The 15,682-nt window shown below is 48.6% G+C and overlaps 1 long non-coding RNA gene across 1 annotated transcript; it reads left to right on the top strand.

Annotated features, from left to right (window-relative positions):
- Positions 1 to 487: 487 nt before the first annotated feature.
- On the top strand, positions 488 to 8,437 carry LOC137757321 (uncharacterized). Its single transcript, XR_011072325.1, has 3 exons — positions 488 to 743; positions 7,128 to 7,323; positions 7,582 to 8,437. It is a non-coding gene; the product is annotated as an uncharacterized lncRNA (long non-coding RNA).
- The last annotated feature ends 7,245 nt before the right edge of the window (positions 8,438 to 15,682 follow it).

The following is a 15,682-nucleotide window of genomic DNA, read 5'->3' as shown; positions in this document are numbered from 1 at the left end:
ATTGGTAAGAACTAGGTAAGAAAAAAAGTAACAGGAGCTGCTTCTCACGTAGGCACGCAACAACACAAATTACCAGGCAGTCAGGGAGAAGCCCGCCCCCACCCCCCTTCCAACCCCAATAGCCCACCACGACCATGCGTCGTCTGCGAGGTCATCTCCAGCGGCCGGAAACTCTTCCTGCGACTCCAGAAGCGATCATCCCTTCTACTCTCCAAGCTCCTGGGAGAGGCGCTCTGGTGCGCGGCCGGGAGGGGCGGGCACTGCCTTCTCTTCTCCGAATCCCCCAGCCCTACTGCCGCCGACCCCGGGGAGGAACCTACTCTCCTTCAGGCCACTCCCGGCTCCCTCCCGGCCCACTACAACCCAGGGAAGGCCTAAGGGGACCCTACTTCTATAAGGGGTGGGGGGTGGGGGGGTTGGGGGGGTCGGGGTTGGGGGGTGGGCGGGGAATGTCGCATCCCTATGACTTCAGACGCAGACCCGCAGACTCCTCCTCCCGTGGAGGGCGGGTAGCCTCTATAGGACGCCGGAGGACTCCTCCCCTCGGTGGTCTTAACCCTTCTATTCCCGGCGCGCCCCGCACCCCCGCCACTCTCGCCTTCCCGCCAGGTCTGAGGATGGGAGGCGGTGCACTGGCGTCCTGATGGCGGAAACCTGATCCCGGGAAAGAAGGTGCGAGAGTGAGGGATGGAGACAGGGACAGACACGCAGACAGAGGGGGACGTCTCCCTAGGACCGACCAGGTGTGCGTTAGTGTCACAGGACCAGAATCCTTCTCTTTAGCCAATTGGGATCGGTGCTCTCTCTGAGAGAACAGTTGCTTTCCGCAGATGCCCTACCTCTTGAGTATCAGAATTCCTGTTGGACAGTCTGTGTATGGCTTATTTCTCTTTCTCTGGTTGGGGATTGCCATTTTTTAAGCCGAAAGAGACGATGTTGAAACTTCCAGTGGGCCTTGGTCGACACCCGGGATAACTGAGCTAGAATCAGTGTTCAACAGGTTCAGAAATAGTTTGTTTGTTTCCTTGGCATCACCTCCCTCCCCACCTCATGTCCCACCTCACAAAATGAGACAAAATAATTGAAGTGTTTTCAAGGCAAATGCGTTTCCTGTATTGAACGCGTCAGAGGAATTCTTCCTCGAGAGTGTGTGAGAGAATTGGGTCGTGATGTGACACGAGTAGGAATAGGCACATACTTTTAACAGGCTCTTTGATTCCTGTGTTGGTGTGGAATGATTTTGAAAACTTTTACCACATGAATCGACAAGCAGCAGTGTATAATAATTAGAAAAGGAAGGTGTCTTTGGTGGTCTGGTTTTCTGGAGTACAGCTGATCCTGGGCAGTAGACCTCTACTGTGGTCAGAAAGTTGGATCTATGATTAGTTAGGGGGTCTCCGTTTGTATTTCCAATAACCATTTCCTTATATTTGACATACGTCTATTGGGTGTATTAGATGCGTCTGTGTGCCTGTGGGTTAGGGTTGTTTTGCTTGTTTGTTTTGTCAGAAATAGAAAAGTGAAGTGGCTTTGCTTGCCTGAGTCTCTCAGGGCAGCAGCAACAGAGAAAATGGATAAAAAGAAAGGATTTCCATATTTTAAGGAAAAGAATTTCCACAACTCCTTATGAGAGGGGCTGGGTCTCCTACCTAGAACGCGTTGGCATTCAATGAAATGTTTTGTGAGTGGCTGTTTTAGGGAAACAGTGGTTCTACTGTTTTTCCTTGAATATTGGCTACATTTAAAATTGTACTTGAGACTGTGTGAAATAGGTGAGTAAAACTGCAGATCTCAGTGACGCATTTTCTTTACCCAGCTTGTGAGTGCGATACAGACTCAATGTAAACCTCCGGTTTGGGCGGGGCCGACGTGCCCGGCAAGGAAATTTTGTTTATAAAGTGGAGAGAGGCTGGATGTGCTCAAAGGAAATCTGTACTTTGTTCAGCAGATTATTTATGTATTAAAGGAGTAAGTAGAGCCAAGGGAATGTTTAAGGTGGTGATGGTGAATTAAAATAGGTGACAACATTCAGAGAGAGAGAGAGATTGGTATAATGAATAGTGCAGAGACCTTTGCATGTTAACAGACGTAGGTGAAAACCGGTCAGGACCACTACCTAGCAGTGTGACCTTGAGCGAGATGCTTACCCTCTCTGATCCTCAGTTCCCTCATCTGCAAATGGGGACAATACTATTCTATATTATCCCACCCCCGGGCGAAGCCATTCCTCACCACCTGATCCCAGCATCCTGTGGCTCCGGCGGCCAAGGCTCTCATCACGCTTGTTTCGCCACTGTCTTCAGTCTGGCTCCCTGCCCGCCACACTGTGAGCTCCTTGAGGACCGTTTTCCTGCGTGAAATGTTCCCGTGGGCACAAAGTCTGCGAAAGCACAGGTCCTGGAGCCTGGTGCCCCGCAGGTGCTCAGAACATGTTTACCGTCTTGCGAGTGATGATGACGTGAGGTACACGCCCAGAGCAGTGTTAGCTGTTGTTATGCTGTCAATTTGTTTGTTGCAAACAGTATATCCGAAATGAGGGGCTAGAGCAAATCTCTCTGCTCAGTTTTCCGTTGGTCCAGGGGCTGTTTGTGTCTTTTATCCCCACATTGTCCAGAACCCTATTGTACCAGAGTAACACCCACGTTTCCCCTTCCTGGTGCATAACTATTATAGCAGCCGTTTCTCAGCTGAAAACGCGTACTGTCAATGAGCGAACACTGAAAATCCTCGGCTCAAATTTCTGTTCCTTGGAGCGGGTGAGGAGCATCCCGTCTTCTATCCCGACTCTGTTGGGAGTGTCTGGTGTCCGTCTCTTCCCCACTTTTCTTCCCCTTGATTTGGTATCTTGGCTAATCTTGAGCCTCCTGAGACTGAGGTCTGTCCTAGGTTGTGGCTGCTTTGGGCACTTTGCTGAGGGCATTGATGACCAGGTGGGCCCTGGGTGAGTATTTGTTGGATGAATACAGCCCGGACAGCCAGGCTACTTTGTTTCGTGGGTGAGAGGTGTAGCTGTCACTCGGGCTCCCATCAGCAGGATGGACGGTGTGAACCCGCTGACCGGTGTCCTGGGGCAGGTCCCCGGGAGCTCTGTCCCTCTGCTCTGCTCGTCTTCCCCTTGCTTCTGTAGCCACTCCTGCGCCTTATCCTCCCCCCGTGCCCTCCTTTGTGCTCCCACTGCTCTCTGTGTATATGTACACTGCGCCTGAGCTTGCCCTGTCTCCTGGCTTCATGCCGTGTGGTTGTGCGTTACCTTTCCGATTAGGCCGGTTTGAGGAGTTTTCTCTTTACTCACAGCCCAAAGCAGACTTCCTGATATAGTGAGCATCGTGGGTTTCCTTTTTTCTTTTTCCTTCCTTTTTTCCTTTTCTGAGGGAACAGTATGGTGTCGTGGGTAAGGGCACTAGCTCTGATTCTAGACAACCTTCCTTTCAGCCCAGTTCTGCCACTTGCTATCATATCATCTTGAGAAATTTACTTGGCCCCCTGTCTTACTGTCCTTACTGTCCTCACCTGAAAATGGGTTAATTATTCTTAATAACGATACGAACTGAGGAGGGTTGTATTTGTGAGTATGGAATGAGGCACGCGTAGAAATGTGCTGGCACGTTCCCTGTCATAACAACTACTGACGCTGCCACGGGGCAGGTTGTAGGTCAGGCCTTGCCCTGCAGGAGCTCCAGGAAGAACTTCAAGATCACATTAGACATCTGTGTCCAGCCCTAGAGGCTCTTTCTTTCTCTGCCACGCTCCTCGAGCTTTTCCCTCACACCTGGATGACCCCTCACCAGAAGCCTGGCTCTTCCTTGGGGCGTCTTCCCAACTGGAAGCCACAGACGGACATCATCTTCTGTTGTGTGCGTCCTTCAGTTCATGCCAGTTCTGTCCTCAGATGGGTTGGGGCTGCTTCCATTGCGGGAGGGTGCCCAGGGCTGGTAGCAAAGGGTGTGATGTCTTGCTGCTCCCCCGTGGCACTGGAAACTCTCTGGGACCTGTCCCCAAACTCCTCTCCCCAAAGTCATCTCCCTCCACCCCAGAATTCACAGTTTACACTCAAGCTGGGTTCCAGTGCAGCCCCTGCCAGCCCAGTCACTCTCCTTCAGCCTCAGATTCCTCATCTGTAAAATGGCAATAACTCTGCCTGCTGGTGAGGTTTGTTGGGAGACCTGAGGGAGATAACGGATGTAAAACACCTATAGCGCCCATGACCGGACACGTGGAAGGCACTAAAAAAACAGCAGCATCCCCCATCACACTTCTTTAATCCACAGCACCTGGCGCGGGATAATATGGTGACTCAGGCAATGTCTTTGGGTTGGACTGAGAAAGATGTGACATATTGGGGGCGTATTAGTCAGGCGTCTCCAGAGAAACACAACCGATAGAGATTTATTTTAGGGAACTGGATCATGGGATTGTGGGTGCTGGCGGTTCTGATATCTATAGGGCAGGTCGGCTGGCTGGAAATCAGGTTGCAGTCTGGAGTCCGAAATCCGCAGGGCAGGCCAGCAACTTTGAGTCTCACGCAGGGTTTCTCGGCTGCAGTCTTGAGGCTAAATTGTTTCATCCTCAGGAAGCCTCAATCCCTGCCCTTAAGGTTTTCAGCTGATTGGAAGAAGCGCCCCCCCCCCACCCCGCCCCATTATGGAGGGTAACCTGCTTCACTTAAAGTCTACTGATTGTCGCAGTGTCGATCACAGCCACAGATACCTTCATACAGCACCATCTAGTTGCTAACATCTGAACAACGGGGCACCAGAGCCAAGCCAAGCTGACTTTTAAATTATTCATCGTAGTGGGGAAGCAGTACATCGAGAGACATCACCTCCCAAACTGAAGCTCTGACCAGTGGGCTGTCTCTCTGGCTTCACTCATCTCAACTAAAATCTGTTCCCTGTCCTCAGAAGCCACGTGAGATGACGATGGAGACTCGAGGCAGCGGTGATTTAAGCAGAGAGTTGGTGCAAGATCCTTATTCATGTGGGGCAAGTGACTGTGGAAGGAATGAAATGGGGTGAGATGATGAATTCATTGCCCCAGCCACCCCCCTGCCCCCAGGTAGCCGACTTCAACAGGGCTGGCTGGGGTTAATGCCTTGTGTAGAGGCTCACGAGTCACGTCATGTGTGTGGTTTGAGAAGCTCGTGGGGCACGTACAGATAGCATGGCCAAATATTCATTTCACAGAGTGGATGGAGGGAGAAGAAGAGAGAAAAGAATGATCAAACGTGGGTTAGTTGTGAGTCAGTTTCTAAAGTCTCAGTATTTTTTTACAAGGTGTGTGTGTGTGTGTGTGTGTGTGTGTGTGTGAAATCTTTTCTTTATTTGAGAATTGACTTTCTACGTGAAGAAATATCATCTTGAGAGACTCCTTGTGACACGTGGAAATTGGCTGGGAGTTAACTGGGTTAAGATCATTTTCCAAATGTTTCACACCAAATGTTTGTGTAACAGGATGGCGATGGCCCAGAAGAACTGAACTAACTGGTTGAAATACAGATCTCAGTGACTGAAATGTGAAGAGACTCTTTCTGGGAGGTGTGATCATCTTAGCCTGTGTACACAGGCAAGTCATAGGATTCTAACCATGTCTCAGTAGTGTCCTTTTGTTTCTTGCCCTTGAATGTGCTGGGAGCCGCCGTTTGGTTACTAAGGTTCGTAAGTAACAGTTCTCTGAGAAAACTAGCTCTCTAGAAAAGAGCAGTGCCTGAGCAGCTGATCTAAGGTTCTAATACAGCATTTGATGTAATTTTTGTTAGCTTCACCCAAGATATATTTATTCAAAGAATATAGAGAGATGCACCTACTTCAAAATCTACCACTGGATTTTTCAAATTAGCATATAGTAAGATCAGCCTGGTTTTCTTTTTGTTGTTGTTGTTGTTGTTTCTTATAAATGTATTTATTTTATTTATTTAATTTTGGCTGCGTTGGGTCTTTGTCGCTACGCACGAGCTCTCTCTAGTTGCAGCGAGCGGGGGCTACTCTTTGTTGCGGTGCGCGGGCTTCTCATTGCGGTGGCTTCTCTTGTTGCGGAGCACGGGCTCTAGGCGCGCGGGCTTCAGTAGTTGTGGCACGCGGGCTCAGCAGTTGTGTCTCACTGGCTCTAGAGCGCAGGCTCAGTAGTTGTGGCGCACGGGCTTAGCTGCTCCGCGGCATGTGGGATCTTCCCGGACCGGGGCTCGAACCTGTGTCCCCTGCATTGGCAGGCGGATTCTTAACCACTGTGCCACCAGGGAAGCCCCCAGCCTGGTTTTCTTTTGGTGTACAGTTCTATGAGCTCTAACACATGGAGAGATTCAGGTGACCACCACCGTGACCAGGGCACAGGCCAAGTCCATCACCCCCGAAAACGCCCAGGTGCTGCCCCTTTGTTGTTTCCCCTTCCTTTGGGATGTTTCCCAATCCCTGACAGAAAGGATCTGTCCTCCTTCACTGTAGTTTGTCCTTGGCAGGGTGTCCTGTAAAGGGAATGACGCAGCCTGTAGCCTTCTGAGATGGGCTTCTCGCATGTAGCACAGTGCACCATCTTGCATGAAGCTGACAGGCACCTATCGACAGTCTGTGCTTTTCCAGTGCAGAGCAGGTGGCCATTGCACGGGATACCATTTGTTTATCCACTCATCCACACAAGGACATTTGCACTGTCTCCATTTTGGGGAAGTTGTGAATAGAACAGCTCTAAGCATGCATGTTCAGGCTTTTCATTTCTCTAGGGTAGATACCCAGGAGTGGGATTGCTGGGTCATAAGTAAATGTATGTCTAAGTTTCTAAGAAACTACCAAACTGTTTTTCAAAGTGACTGTGCTGTTTTGCATTCCCACCTGCTAAAAGTGTGAGAGTTCCACCCTCACCAGCGCCGGGTGTTGCCAGGACTTTTGATTTTAGCCTTTCCAATACGAGATTCGGTATCTCATCTTGGTATTAATTTGAAGTTCCCTAAAGGTTTATGATGTTCAACACTGTATTACGCGCTTACGTTGAGTCCCTATCCCACTTCCTAATTGGGTTGTTTGTTTTCTTACTGTTGACTTTTAAAAATCCCTTACATATCCTGAATGTAAGCCCTTTGTCAGATCTGTGATTCGCAAACATTTTTCTCCTAATAAATAGCTTCCCTTTTCATTCAGGAGGCATGAGCGATGAAATCTACTTTTTCTCCCCACACCCGGAGTCCAATGTTGTATACCACGCGAGTGCCCATGAGATTCTTCTGAACTGAAAATGAATTCTGCTCTCTGTCAGTCTGTGCTTTTAGCTAGTCCTCTGAGCTGTATTTCTGCAGAAATCTACGAGTCTTCTGCAGACAGAGGCGCTTGAGAGCAGGTAAGTTGATTGGATTCTGAACTCGTGATCTCATCAGAGAGCTTGGGAGCTCAACCATCCTGCCAGGCTTGTCTCCCAGCTCCAAGGGAGAAGGTAAGTCAAGCAGGGCTTTTCTTCTTGAAACTCAAAGGCCTGAATTCAGACAGTCACTGGGGGTGTGTTTAGCACGGGTAAAATGGCATTTCACGTTTGTTGATCCTTTCCCAGGTATCAGACAATATTCAGTGTATTTCTATCACCTTATTTAATCTCTCGCAGACCCATCATTTTGCAAGATATCAATCCTAATTGATGATGGGACTTCCCTGGTGGCGCAGTGGTTAAGAATCCGCCTGCCAATGCAGGGGACACGGGTTCGAGCCCCGGTCCGGGAAGATCCCACATGCCGTGGAGCAGCTAAGCCCGTGCGCCACAACTACTGAGCCTACGCTCTAGAGCCCGTGAGCCACAACTGCTGAGCCCGCGCGCCACAACTACTGAAGCCCGCGTGCCTAGAGCCCGGGCTCCGCAACAAGAGAAGCCACCGCAATGAGAAGCGCGCAACGAAGAGTAGCCCCCGCTCGCTGCAACTAGAGAAAGCCCGTGCGCAGCAACGAAGACCCAGCGCAGCCAAAAACAAATAAATAAAATAAATAAATTAAAAAAAAATCCTAGTTGATGAGGTGGGAAAGCAGACTACAGAGAATTTAGGGGAGCTGCTCAGGGTCACACAGGCCGTCAGAGGAGGAGTGACCCACAAACCTAGGCATACTCGATTCAGAGCCCACACTCTTTATTTTTTTAATTAAAATCGACATACCATACTGTATTAGTTTCAGGCGCACAACAAAGTGATTCCACATTTTTAAACATTAGGAAATGAATACCACGATAAGTTTGGTTACCATCTGTCACCATACAGACTTATTACAATATTATTGACTATATTCCGTATATGTACATTCCATCCCCGTGACTTATTTATTTTATAACTGGAAGTGTGTATCTCCTAATCCCTTCACCTCTCTTACACAACTCCCCACCCGCTCCCCCTCTGGCAACCACCAGTTTGTTCTCTGTGTCTCTAACTCTGTTTCTGTTTTGTTCCCTGTGCTCACTTGTTTTGTTTTTGAGGTTCCACATACAAATAAAACCGTGTGGTATTTGTCTTTCCCTGTCTGCCTTATTTCAGTTAGCATAATACCCTCTAGGTCCATCCATGTTGTCGAAAATGGCAAGATTTCATTCTTTTTTTATTGCTGAGTAATATTCCATTGTGTATATGTATACCACTTCTTCTTTATTGATCCATCTATCGATGGGCACTTCCATATCTTGGCTAGGGTAAATAATGCTGCAGTGAACAGAGGGGTACATACAGCTTCTGTGATTAGTGTTTTTTGTTTTCTTCAGATAAATACCAAAAAGTGGAATTGCTGGATCATATGGTAGTTCTAGTTTTTGGGTTTTTTTTTTTTTAAATTTATTTTATTTATTTATTTTTGGCTGCGTTTGGTCTTCGTTGCTGTGCGCGGGCTTTCTCTAGTTGTGGCGAGCGGGGGCTACTCTTCATTGCAGTGCGCGGGCTTCTCATTGCAGTGGCTTCTCTTGTTGCAGAGCATGGGCTCTAGGCTCACGGGCTTCAGTAGTTGTGGCACGCGGGCTTAGTAGTTGTGGCTCGCAGGCTCTAAGAGCGCAGGCTCAGTAGTTGTGGCGCACGGGCTCAGTTGCTCCGCAGCATGTGGGATCTTCCCGGACCAGGGTTCGAACCCGTGTCCCCTGCTTTGGCAGGCGGATTCTTAACCACTGCGCCACCAGGGAAGCCCCTAGTTTTAGGTTTTTGAGGAAACCCTCACTGTTTCCATAGTGGCTGCACCAATTTACATTCCCACCAACAGTGCATGAGGGTTTCCTTTTCTCCACATCCTCGCCCGCATTTCTTACTTGTTGTTGTCTTTTTGATAATAGCCACTTGACAGGTATGAGGAAGCACCTCACTGTGGTCTTGATTTTGTAATCCCTGATGATTAGTGATGTTGAGCATCTTTTCATATGCCTGTTGGCCATCTGCATTATCTTCTTTGGAAAAATGTCTATTCAGTGTTTTGCCCCACTTTTTAATCGGGCTCTTGGTTTGTTTTTTGTTTTGTTTTGTTTTGATAATGAGTTCTATGAGTCCTTTAGATGTTTTGGATATCTACCTCTTTTCGGATATATCACTTGCTAATATCTTCTCCCATTCAGCAGGTTGCCTTTTTGTTTTGTTGACGGTTTCCCTTGCTGTGTAAAAGCTTTTTAGTTTGATGTACTCCCATTTGTCCATTTTTGCTTTTGTTGCCCTTGCCTGAGGAGACATATCCAAAAAATTACTGCCAAGACCAGTGTCAAAGAGCATACTTGGCTACGTTTTCTTCTAGGAGTTTTATGGTTTTAGGTCTTACAATTTAGGCTTTAATCCATTTTTTGTTTATTTTTGTATGTTGTGTAAGAAAGTGGTCCAGTTTTCCCAGAACCATTTATTGAAGAGGCAGCCTTTTCCCTAACGTATATTCTTGGCTCCTTTGTCATAGGGGTTTATTTCTGTCAGGGCCCACACTCTTAAGCATCCCCAACCGTACCCTCCGTAAAGGCTGGGGAGAAGTGGGAAGAGCTGGTGACTTCAGTGTCCGTTCACAGCTGGTGGCACCAAGTCTGGGTAAGATACATCATTGATCCTGCCCACAATGCACTGGGGCGGGGATAACCATCCCCACCTGGCACGAGTTCACCAGGGTGGTGATGTCACGGGCTCACTCCAGCAGCCAACCCAGGTCAATCCTGCCGACCACAATCAACCATTTAGCCAATCATGAAGGTTTTCACTGTATCCGTTACATCCCCCCACTCCACGCCAGGCTGGCTGTTGAGACGGGGAGGTGAGGAGGAATTGCAGAGCCAGTCCCTGCCCTCGGGAGTTGAGTCATTAATCAGAGAGAGATCTGACACCCATAGATGTGGTGGCAAGTGCATCACTGATCCCCTGTGAGGCTGGGTTGCTAGGAGACGAGAGGAGTGACAAGGATCAGGGTGGGATGAAGTGGACATGGCGGCGGGGGTGGGGGGAGCGGAGCAGGGTATGCTGGGTACTTGCCGAGGCCAGTCCCAACTGCAGAATTACCCACAGCCTGCATGAGGGCGCCTGGAGGATGGATGGGCGGGTGTAAATGAGGGAATCAGCAGCGCCACCCCATCCCCACCTCAAAGTGTCTGTATCCCCAACCTGTGTATTGGGTGTACGTGGTCTGGGGGTCCCATCTGAGACAGCATACTCTCCCAAGTTACAGAGTAGGAGCCAGAATCCCGTGATGTCCAGAGATGTCCAGCATGTCAAATTCTAGGCCAGAGACCGAGCCACAGGCACCAAGAGGCCAGAAAATATTGGATGGGAGTTGGCTTAAAACGCAATGGCCGGTGCTTTGCGATGACCTAGAGGGGTGGGATAGGGAGGGTGGGAGGGAGGCTCAAGAGGGAGGGGATATGGGGACATATGTATGCATATGGCTGATTCACTTTGGTGTACAACAGAAACTAACACAGTATTGTGAAGCAATTATACTCCAATAAAGGTCTATTTAAAAAAAGAAAAAAACAAACCGCAATGGCCAAATAACAGATTGGAATGTATGTACCTATAGCAAGTAAAGATATCGCATCATTCATTTAAAAACCTTCCCACAAAGGGAAGCTCTGGGCCTCCTGGTTTCATTGGTGAATTCTATCAAATGTTTAAAGAAGAAATAATATCCATCCTTCACAGACTCTTCCTGAATAGACAGGAGGGAGGAGGGAGCATTTCCTAACTCATCCTGTGAGAACAGTATTACCCCACTACCAAAGCCAGACTTGACATCACAAGAAAGCTATAGACCAATATCTATCATGAATAGTGATACATACATCCTCAACAAAATATTAGCAAACCAAATCCAGCAACATTTGCAAAGGGCTATGCAGGATTTATCCCAGGATCGCAATATTGGTTTAACATTCAACTTCAGTTAAGGCAAGCACCATGTTAATATAATGAAGGACAGAAACCACCTGTCATCTTGGTAGACAAAGAAAAAGCATTTGACACAATTCAAGACCCATTCATGATAAAAACGGTCAACCAACTCGGGATACAAGGGATCGTCCTCATTGTGCTGAAGGACATCCCCGAGAAACATCCAGCTCTCGTCCTGTCATATTTAGTAGTGTTAGAATGAATGCTTTCCTCTTGAGATCCAGGCCAAGGCAAGGATGTCTGCTTCAGCCACTTCTCTCCCACACTGACTGAAGGTTCTAGCCCGTGCATCGTGCAAAGCATGAACTTCTGCTTTCTGCTACAGCATGGGTGAGCCTCCAAAGCATTATGCTAAGTGAAAGAACTCAGACACAAAAGGCCCCTTCCTGCAGGAGTCAGTTTATATGAAATGCTCAGAAAGGGCAAATCTACAGAGATAGAAATTAGATTAGAGGATGCCTGGGCCTGGAGGTACTATTGGGGATTGACTGCTGATGGGTACACGGAATCTCTTTGTGGTTCTGGCAATGTGCCACAACTGGATTATGGTGATGGTTGCACAACTGCGTAAATTCACTAAAAGTCACTGCATTGGGTGCATTAAATGGGTGTGATTTGTGGTATGTATATTATACCTCAATAAAGCAGTTTAGGAAATGTAATGCAGATGTCCAAGTAAGTCATGCGGGAAAAGATATGCCACTGCTTTTGTCACAATGAGGAATCCCCCCCTTCCATGTTCTGGGTCCGGCCTCCGCCGTATGTGCTAGATGCTCCCTCCAGAAACAGCCACTGTGCACGTCAGGACAGAATTGCTAGTGAGCACACATGTCTAGCGTGCCTCTGTGTGTTCATGCACAGGCACCCTTTGTGTGACCACAAGTCAATGGCTCTGGGCAGGCTCCCATAATCCATCCTGCGTCTGAAATTCTACTTAGCTGTTTTTCCATTCTTCTCGAATCCCATGGACCCAGCTTGCGTTTCTCTGGTAACGGATCTCAGCCCTTAGCTCCAACTTCTGGTCACAGGAATACCTGTAGCCTGGGCATGAGGCCCCCTGCCTGAGCTCAGCAACCCAGGGGGGATGCTCAGCAGAGTGGTAACCAAGACAACGGAACCCCATCCAGCCTCCTTCTGCCCCCAGGACTGAGGTCCGTTCCCTCCCCTCCACCTGCCTGAGTGTCTGATAAGGAAGGGGACTTGGGGGCATGACACACAACCGAGTCATTGAAATTGTTCTAAATACGGCTGTGAAATAAATATGTCAAAAATAGCTCTCAGGGGACGTCCGCGGTGGCCCGGTGGTTAAGAATCCGCCTTCCAATGCAGGGGACGTGGGTTTGATCCCTGGTCGTGGAACTAAGATCCCACATGCCGCGGGACAACTAAGCCGGCGCGCCACAACAAAGAGCCCGCACGCCGCAACAAAAGATCCCGTGTGCGGCAACGAAGATCCCACGTGCCGCAACTAAGACCCGACGCGGCCAAATAAATAAACAAATAAATAAATAAACAAACATTAAAAATAATAGATCTCATAAGACACATTATAAAAATTTTTTTAAATTTCATTAGTAACAAACATGGCTCTGAAGCTCAAGATTCTATTTAAAACCAGGACAGGTGAAGCATCATGCAATTATGCTTCTCAACCTAAGTTGTGCATCAGATCTCCCCTGGAGAGGCTTTAAAAGCGGGACATCCCCAGAGAGTCTTAAGTAGTAGGTCTGGAACGTGGCCCCAGCATGAGCATTATCTGAAAACTTCTCTTATGAAAGCCGAGATTGCAGCTGTGGGAACAGAACCATCCTTACAGGAGGAAATCATTTTAGATTTGAAATTTGAGACTCCTCTCTACAAGGAAAGCAGGTTTTCACCATGACCCGCTATGCTTCGCAGATATCTTAGGCTGAGGAACGGGACAACACGCCCAACGCTTGTTTTAAAACTGACCTTGTACTTGCTCTGCTCCATGTTCCTGAATCCAAAATTTTACAGTTAAAATCCTGCTTTTGCTAATGAAACTTAGTACCTTTTAGTTCTTGTCAGGATCCCTTGTGCTTAGTTACTTGAAAACATTTCTGAAACATTGTGGAGCTAACTTCATGCGACAGATCAGAATAGTTCTTTGAAAATTAAAGATGGCTGAGAATTGTAGCCGTTGATGCAGAAGGATCAGCTGTCGGCTTATCTGCTGAGTGTGCTGAGTTGCATTTTTAAACTTTTTAGTATAATTTACGTTATCAAATTAACTCCCGTGCTCAGATAAAGACCAAATAGGACCAGGATGTTTATTGTGAAAAGCACAACTGAGCAATCCCTTGTTCCATGCACACCCATGAACACCCACCTGCACAAACGTTCTCTTTCAGGGATCTCTTCTGGATATTTATCTGCACATTCCCAAATGATGGGCTTACACTGCTATGTCCTGACTCATCGTCTTGCTAAAGACAAGGCTTTCAATCTATTAGGCGTGTTACAGTGCCCAGGTTCTCCTCGGAGATCCAAAACAGGGCGTAGGCCTGTGCTCAGGACCCGCTCAGAGTGTGTCTGCCAAGAACGAGGCCTCACAGAGGAAACAATCCACATCTGTGGCAACATGAAGGTCACGGGTTAGCCTTTTCCAAAGCAGGTCCAGGGGAGTCATGGCGCGGTGGAGATCACACCCAGCAGCGTCCCCGGGATTTTGGTTTAAGGAATTGGGTAGATGGCAGTGCCCATCCATGAGATGGGGAACATTGGTTTGGGGCCAGCAGCAGATTTGCAGGGCTTGTGGGAGGTCTGAGTGCAGATGTCCCGTAGGTCTCGGCCTGTGGGGACTCTGGGGCCCAGCTGAGATTCCTTAGGTAGACTTGGCGATGGGCAAAGCCGTCAGCATACAGGGGGATACAGATGAAAACAAGTCAGATGGGTAAAAACTCTGGGGGGGGGGGGGGGCTGATGTGGTCACCCAAAGATCATGTATAGAATGGAGGAGCATGGGGCAGAGGTTGGAAACCAGAGGAAAAGAAAACCAAGATTTAGGAGGGGATCAAAGTAAATGGACAGACAATGAGACTCAGAAGTAATGGACTGAGAGGTAGGAGGAAAGCCAGGATGAGCTGCTGTCACAGACTCTGACACAGGAAAGCGTTTTTAAAAACGGAATGTCTCTGTGGCCAATACAGCACCGGGTACTACGGTTTGGCACATGGAGCTCTTGGGAGATGTTAGCAAGGGGATGTCCCGTGGATGGGGCACATGGAGGAGGAATCATCGAGAGGTAACCAGATAAGGATGCTCCTGGAGCCTACACTTTCAAGAAGCTTGGCTTGAAAGGAATCAAAGACGCAGGGTAGTAGAAGCAGAGGGCTGTGTGCTTGCAAGGTATGTAATTTTCTGTTCCCCAAACCAAGAAGACCAGGATGCAGGTTCCAAAAATTCCTAAGAATCATCAGGACTGTTGAATAGATGACAGAGTCGAGAATTGGGATGATCCTCACAGGTGATTCTTCAAGTCGAGGAGTGGGGAGTGGTGGTCTCAAAGCAGCAGTGGAGTTGCAGGAAGACTTCCATCCTCCCCCTCCAGGCCCCACTCTTGCCTCTGCGACCCATGGTCACAAGAGGAGCTGGTGGGGAGGGGTTGCAGAGATCACAGACTCATTCATGCTCCTCAGACTCCACGGGCACTTTGGTGTATTTATTCTCCCTGGCTGATCTGATCTTCATCACGAGTGTCCACCCTCCAAACTGGTTAGTAAGGGGGTGGGAGGGGAAACCCACTGACTGAATTTACTTCTAATCTGGAAAGTGTGGTTGGATGCAATGAAGTGAATGGTCCCCATATACAAACGCTCAGTCTGTTTTGGTGAAAATGCTCAGTCTCACATTTCCACCCCACCTCTCTTCTTTCCAAGGTGGGGAAAGGGTATGTTTGTCGTACATCTGGCAGTAATGTGGGAAGGGTATCTACGACAGGACACACCTGTGTTGCTCACAGTGGCCTGGGTGGTCCCTGAGGGAAGGACGGCTCTCCTCTCCCGGGTCCAGCTGGCGATGCTGACCTGCACCGCCCATGGGTGGGGCTGGTGAAACTCGCATTTTTGTCTCTCTCTTCTTGGTGGGGAGCCGGTGCTCCCTGGCTGACTCAGCCTCAGCTCACTCTGCTGGCATCTGCAGACCCCTCTGAATCTGGGTCTCATCCTCCATCCCACCCCTGGGCAGGGCTGTCCCCTCCACAGCCTCAGCTGCAAGGTCACCTAGCCCATTGCCTGCTTAGGCTTCCTCTGGATTCACTCACTTTCTACCTTCTTCCCTCAGGGGATGCAGATCCCTCCCTTGGATCTCACCTGC

Source organism: Eschrichtius robustus, chromosome X, assembly GCF_028021215.1.
Source record: "Eschrichtius robustus isolate mEscRob2 chromosome X, mEscRob2.pri, whole genome shotgun sequence".
NCBI lineage: Eukaryota > Metazoa > Chordata > Mammalia > Artiodactyla > Eschrichtiidae > Eschrichtius > Eschrichtius robustus.
The sequence above is the reverse complement of the archived record's forward strand: the minus strand, read 5'-3'. Positions and strand labels throughout refer to the sequence as shown.